Source organism: Ruditapes philippinarum, unplaced genomic scaffold (genome assembly GCF_026571515.1).
Source record: "Ruditapes philippinarum isolate M1 unplaced genomic scaffold, ASM2657151v2 ctg1923_1_1_1_1, whole genome shotgun sequence".
Taxonomy (NCBI): Eukaryota; Metazoa; Mollusca; class Bivalvia; order Venerida; family Veneridae; genus Ruditapes; species Ruditapes philippinarum.
The window spans coordinates 134007-141034 of NW_026858983.1; the positions used below are offsets into that span (position 1 = coordinate 134007).

A 7028-nucleotide genomic window follows, 5' to 3' on the forward strand; every position below is an offset into this window, starting at 1 on the left:
ATAATAATATACCTAGAACTGCTTTCAGTTAGTGGCCTTATATATCTTATATGACGGTAACAGCATGCTCATAGAAAATTGTCATAAACTTATTGATTTACTAACAACGCACCATTATAACAACTACATTAAATACAAGGTTAAATTTTCAACAACAATACTAAAAAATAATCAGCGCTTGATGCTGAATGCCTTTCTCTCTACTCTTTATCTGAAAACTTAACATGAGAGAGAGAGTTTAGACAATTGGAAACAAGTTTCTAAGGCAATTTCAAGGTCATTTATAGTAGTATTTTATAGTCTGTGTTTAAGATGGAATAGCACTTTATTCAAACATATAGGAATGTACATAGAACTGTTTGAACATTATATACATATACATTCATCATAAATGCATTATGCCCCCCAACATATGGTGCCATTTATTACATACAATGCAACACGTTTTCCACACACCTTAACAAAAACATGTACTCTTTTTGTCAAATAGAAATGGCATGTCCATTAAATTACTTTTCTCCACTTGTAATGAACCAGAAATTTTGTATAACAAATCATCTATAGCTCCTTTAAAGACCTTATAGGAAAATATATACAACAGACCAGGCATTTATAGCAACCTTCAGCTTTTCTAAAGGTTAAATAATCATGTGTTTTTTAGAAATATCGTTTCATACTATTATCAAATCAAAGAAATAAGATGAAAAAAATGAAATTTGCCGATGATAAAATACATAAACGATAAGGAAACACCCCCATTCCTCTAATCTATATAATCCATTCTTTGTATTTAAATTAGTAAATTTGGCCATTTGTTTTTCAAATTTTCAATTTTTAGAACAATGTCATAGACGCATTATAAATAGCTCTTGGGACGCTGTTTTCTGGAAGGCTTTACAGTGATGTAAGACACACTTTTCAAAGATATAATACCAGTATCTGAAATACTGAAGGCTGCCTTAAAGGCCCATTATGCCTGAGAAATGCTTTTATTATTATTTCTCATAATCTTTTTAATTTTGGTGTGTATTTTTACAGTACCCAAAAAGTTACTCCATAACTGTAACCATCTTTTTTATCCATTGCATTTTAGTATACCGTAAATAATGGTTTAAAAATGTTTTAAATGCTTCTAACCTGAGAAAAGTAGCTCTAATTATTCAGTTATTTATCATAAATTTACCAATGTGTAAACATAATAGTATTTTGACTTCCATAAAAAATTCTCTGTCACTAGAACTGTACTAATTGCCAAAAAGCTACAGAAGAAACAGATTATTCAGGTAACTGGCCAATGAACTATTTTGGAACTATTAGTATACACATAAAATATTTTTAGAAATAAAAAATAAAAGCATTTCTGAGACATAATGGGTCTTTAAGGTGATACTTAATTAGTATCACATATGAAAACAGATGGATTTTTATAGGATTTTCTTGGGTTGGGTTTTACGTCACTACAACACAGTAATTAAGTCATATAGCAAATTTCCAACTTTACTGGTGGATGAAGACCTCGGGTGCCCCTTTGTGCATTATTTCAGGCACAAAATGACACCTGAGTAGAACCACCCACATTTTACACAGAATCCAAAGACGCCGTCAGGGCTTAAACGTACAGTTACACAGGTGAAAGGCAAATGATCTGTTGCTCAGACTTTTATAGTATTTTTCAACCCTGATTTTTCACAAAACATTATGAAAGCATGGTCTGATTTTTCTGATAATCAGATCAATAATTCACAGCTGATATAAACACCAAACACAAATGTACATGTATACATATATAATTAATAATAACATGTATATAATGTATTATTACCCTTCCAGATTTTTTCCGCCTTTTTGATTGGATATTGATCACCCGAAAGAAATTGATATAACCGAGCCAGACGGGTAATATACACACTAAATTTCCCCGTTGGGTACCCAACGTTGTAAACGACATGCGCTGAGGTGATGCACGTACGGTTCGATTTTACGCGGTGTAAATTTCGATTTACAAGCACTTTTTAACTGTCAAATGATAAATATTTACCAAAGTAGAGTAATGATACAAATTCCCATCAGTATTGAAAACAGATATTACCTTGTGAAAGCTTGATATTAACTACAAAAAAGTGCTTTCAATAGACTACTCCTTTTCTCTTGTTTACATTCGTTAGGTACCGGAAAAATACGTCATGTATTTATGTGACGTCATGTTGTGATGAAGAGGTACCCTAAAGGGAATCTTATTTCGACGTTTCATTTGAAACAGCAATGATTTTTTAAAAAATCGTCTAAACTCGGCAGGGGAAGGGTAATAAAATTATTATTTTGGTTTTGGAGTGATATATGTGGATATATTACCTGCCAAGATAAAATATCACCCTCGCCTAACGGCTCGGGTGATATAAAATCTTAGCAGGTAATATATCCACATATATCACTCCAAAACCAAAATAACATATAATATATATATAAAGCTAACAGCAGGATCCTATTGTTAAATTGTGTCATAAATACAGTGACCAAATGAACAGCAATATTGATTTTTCCCCTCATTGTTACACTATGTTTTCAGACAGATATCCCCTTCACATTGCACAGATTTTGTGTTATCACAAGTTATCACTACATCTTTTGGGAATCAAAAATCAATAAATTTGAATTATTGATCAATGAAATTGTATTATAATTATATACATGTATATACAGTATTTTCAAAGATTTTTCTAAAAATAAGGGGTATTTTAACAAAGTAAAGAAATCTCTCTATTTTCAATATCAGAAATTTCTTCTCTGTTTATTGCAAATTCTAAAATATCCCTCATTTTTTTAAAAGAAAAATCTCCCACTTGATCGTCGAAAAAGTTCACATGTATGCAATCAATGTGTTAAATAACTAATACATTCTCCATTAATCCAGTTTCAAAAAATTACCGTAAGATTCTGAAAACAAAGTACATGTTATTTTACTGTTATTTAACTTCTTACATATTTTTCTTTTCAGATAATTATACCTTTATGCCTATTAATTAATTAATATCTTTGATGCATAATGAACTTAGGAGGTTATGAAAGGTCAATATTTAAAGTATTAACACTGTACATGTATAAAACGAATAAAAAATTCAGCTCATATAGAAAATAGCATCGCATGCTTGATACCAGTTCCATTAACGTATTCCATTATAACTTCATACTCGCTGATTTTCTACAACATATGTTACAATATCCCATGTACTCACTACACAATACATTCCAATAAACACCACGAAACTGCTTCTATATATGAACTATCATCATCATTACAGTTACAGCTGCATAGCATCATATATAAAACATGTATAAATAATTAACATATACATCTATTCATACCTTACATGGAAACATAAATTTGTGTGTATCCAGATAAGCTCACAATACAGAAGTATTGATAAATGATCACAAAATTCTTGTCAACAGAGATATGCCCTAGTCTCACAGATAATTTCCTCCTGCTAAAATCAATATCTCTCTCTTACTTCTTAATACAGACATTTTCTCCAATACTCTCTTATTTATGCATTGATTAATAAAGGGAGGTAACTCACTGATGCATATGAAACCAAATTTAAATTTCAAGGGAGAGAATCATCTTAATATACAAAGATAAGCTAAGGGAAGTAACTGACCAAGTGATTTTTCTCACTTGATTGGAAAGAGGCCCTAGCCACTTGTTTTGGGGAAAAATTATTGCTAAAACTGCTAATTTGGGAAGTAAAACAGCAGATTTAACTTATTAATTAGCATGAATCTGGAGATATTATCTCTAAACTTTTTGAATTTGATGCAGTATATAACTATATATACGATGAAGAATGGAAACACAAATGAATAACAATGTTTTCTGCATGGTAAGTGGTTAACAATGCGCTTATAATTCTTTATAGCATATTCTTGGATACAAACATTGTTACTATAATACAAGAGGGCCATGATGGCCCTGAAATCGCTCACCTGTTTATAGGCCCCTGGGCCAAGGCCAATTTTTTATTTTTATTTGAACAAACTTGGCAGACACCCATTAGAACATGTTTCATGCTAAATATCTAAACTCTAGGTCTTAGGGTGTGTATAAGAAGATTTTTTAAGTTTTTACTATACATATATTAGGAAAATCAATGACCCCTGGGGCGGGGCTAATTTTAACCCCAGGGCTTTTATTTGAACAAACTTGGTAGACACCCACTAGAAGATGTTTCATGCTTTATATCTAGGCTTTAGCTATTTTAGTTTTTTAAAAGAAGATTTTTAAAATTTTTATTATATACAAATAAGGAAAATCAATGACCCCGGGATGGACCAATTTTGACCCCTGGTTATTTATTTGCACAAACTTGGTAGACACTGACTAGATGATGTTTCATGCCAAATATTTAAGATCTAGCTCTTTCGGTTTTCTAAAAAAAGATATTTTAAGTTTTTTCTTCCGGTTGCCATGGCAACCAGAGTTCTGCTTGGAATTAAATTCTTTGAACAATTTTTAAAGTTGACAACCAAAGGAACATTCCTGTGAAGTTCGGATGAAATTGGGGTAGCGGTTTATGAGGAGATGTCTTTGAAAGTAAAAGTTTACGGACGGACTGACGCCGGACAAAAAGCGAACACAAAAGCTCACCATGTCCCTTTGTGACAGGTGAGCTAAAAACAGTTAAAAGTAACACCACAATGTTTGCTCAGCCTACTTATAGCCATTGAATGACTCTTACAAATTTAAGTGTGCAGGGGTTGGTTTGCTAAAATAGTTAATTTGTTGAATTGATACAGTACATATAATTTTTTTTTTTATGAAATGGACTCTTCACAAAGTATTTTTAAACTGAACAAAACTTTTAAATTTAGAATTCTCTGAAAAGAGAATTTTTTCAAACATTTGTGAAAGAGGACAACCCATGGAATTTCTCTGACAGCCATCTTGTTCAGCAGAGCATTAACATTTGAGCTATTATTTCATAGAAGATCAACCAAGGATCATTCCTATATAGTTTCATCAACATCTACCAAATGCTTAAGCACGAGATGTCACTGAAAAGATAATTTATAAAAATAGTTTCAGCTCTGAAGGCTATTTTATTCAGCAGACCAAAACCATTTAAACAAGAGGACCATCAAGCGGCCATTCCTTTACAGTTTCATCAAAACTTACCCATAGTTAAGGATGTTGTTTAATTTTTTTATTGATACCTCTTGCAGCATAGCTCTGATCAGTAGACCAGAACCATTTGAGCATTTTTATATAGTGCCACCCAATAACCATTTATGTATAGTTTCATCAAAATGGACCCATAGCTAAGGAGATGCTGTTGAAAGGATTTTCTATTTTCAGCTCTGGGTGTCATTGTGCTTGCAAAAATGTTAACAACAGACAGAGTATGTTGTGCTCAGGTGAGCTAAAAATATCCCTAGTACTAGTTAAGTATGTACTAATACATAATAATTGTTCAACAAATGAAGCATCAATGACAAAAAGCTAATAATTCCTATTCATAGTAGTTTGAGCAAAAGCTTTTAAAATGTTTAAAAATCTTATTTTATTTGTTGGTCTATCTATCTTCCTTTAAAATGTCAAACGCCTCGCAAAGACGTATACATTGATCCTTTGCATGCTGGGAAAATTGCTAATAATTAATGTTGTCTGATTATAACTTCTTTTAATTCTACTAAACTTTTGCAATAAAAGCATAAAATGTGGCAGTCAAATAGTTAGGTATGTGACTATTTTAACAAATTGTGCACCAGGGCTTTTTATTATGCAGACGATGGTCGCCCTTCATACTAGTTAAGTCATTTCACTTCCTGATTAATTTCTAATACATGGGGCATTTTTGCCCGGTTGGTTTAGTGCATTGGCTTCAAAACACTTGCCCCTCATCTGTTGGTTTAAATCCTGCATGGGACTTTGGATCATTGTAAGGAAGAGAATTCATACACTACACATATTAATAAAGATAAACATATAAAAAAGTTCCAGGTATTTCATATCCAATGAACTTAATGGTTATCTTAGATTAATGAAACAATTCAAGCAAGAAAACGTAAATTATCTCAATGTCTTCATTTACATGGGTACATTATTATTATTTTTAGATCTACTTTGTTTTTATTCTAATAAATTAACATAAAAGGGAGACAAGTAAACATCTGGACGATTTTTTTTTATATCCGAACAATACGACACTTTTGAATATTTTTGGGCAAACAGACAGTTTAATAATGTTTCTTTAGCAAGGGTGTGATGTTAACCTTGTGTAGTTGAAGTACTTTATGTGGCTTCCCGTCAATCGGTTGTATATCAACTGTAAAAAATTATCAGCTGTTGTTGTCCTGTTTCCTTAAAATAATATCCTTTTTGTTCATTTCCGATCCTTTTCGCTCAAAATTATGATAAACGCCGTTTTGAAACTCCGGTAACCATGTCTAAACTCTGTTATTATTTCTTCTGTCAACACCCTCGGGATTACGTAGCCGGTCCACGCGAAATATTAAAAAAAGAAAATAAAAGAATATTAAAATATTATACACTATATAGTGTAGAAGTAATGTATGCAGATCATAATGGAAGGAAAAGGATTGATTAAGTGGTTTACTATAGGTATTTTTCTCTCACCAATTGTAAGTTTGAACGGCCATGCTTTCACAATATAACAAATAAAGCATACATGTATACATTTGTATATATTTTCTGGTATTTTTTATTTATAACCCTTTGTTAAAAATGCTCTTAATTACTAGCCCGCTTCTTCTGATGGAAAATTGGCCGCGACACGCGACAAAGAAAAGATCAGGCTCAGGATCAAATAATCCTGATTTTATTTTCATTGCTCTATAAAACTAACATATATAATTGCTGATTTGCATTGCAAAGAACCAATTAACCTATTTTAAGATAAAATCGACGAATAATAAAACAAATACAAAAATAATCGGCTCAAAATAAGGATCAACTTTAGGATCAAAATCAATATTTGGATCAACTGTAAAATGCCCGTATCTTGCAAAAA

At 31.7% G+C, this 7028-nt stretch overlaps 1 protein-coding gene across 4 annotated transcripts in view; it reads right to left on the minus strand.

The window, feature by feature from the left end:
- The window catches only part of LOC132754864 (solute carrier family 12 member 8-like), a 115070-nt gene extending 108653 nt beyond the window's left edge, over positions 1-6417 (minus strand). For 2 of the 4 annotated variants that reach the window (XR_009629135.1, XM_060745611.1), the window contains exon 1: positions 6271-6417. The gene's annotated coding sequence lies outside the window, so the exon portion shown is untranslated. Of the gene's footprint in view, positions 1-3363; positions 3645-6270 lie in introns of those variants that run through there. The other 2 variants (XM_060745613.1, XM_060745612.1) reach the window with 2 other exon arrangements.
- Between the last annotated feature and the right edge of the window lie 611 nt (positions 6418-7028).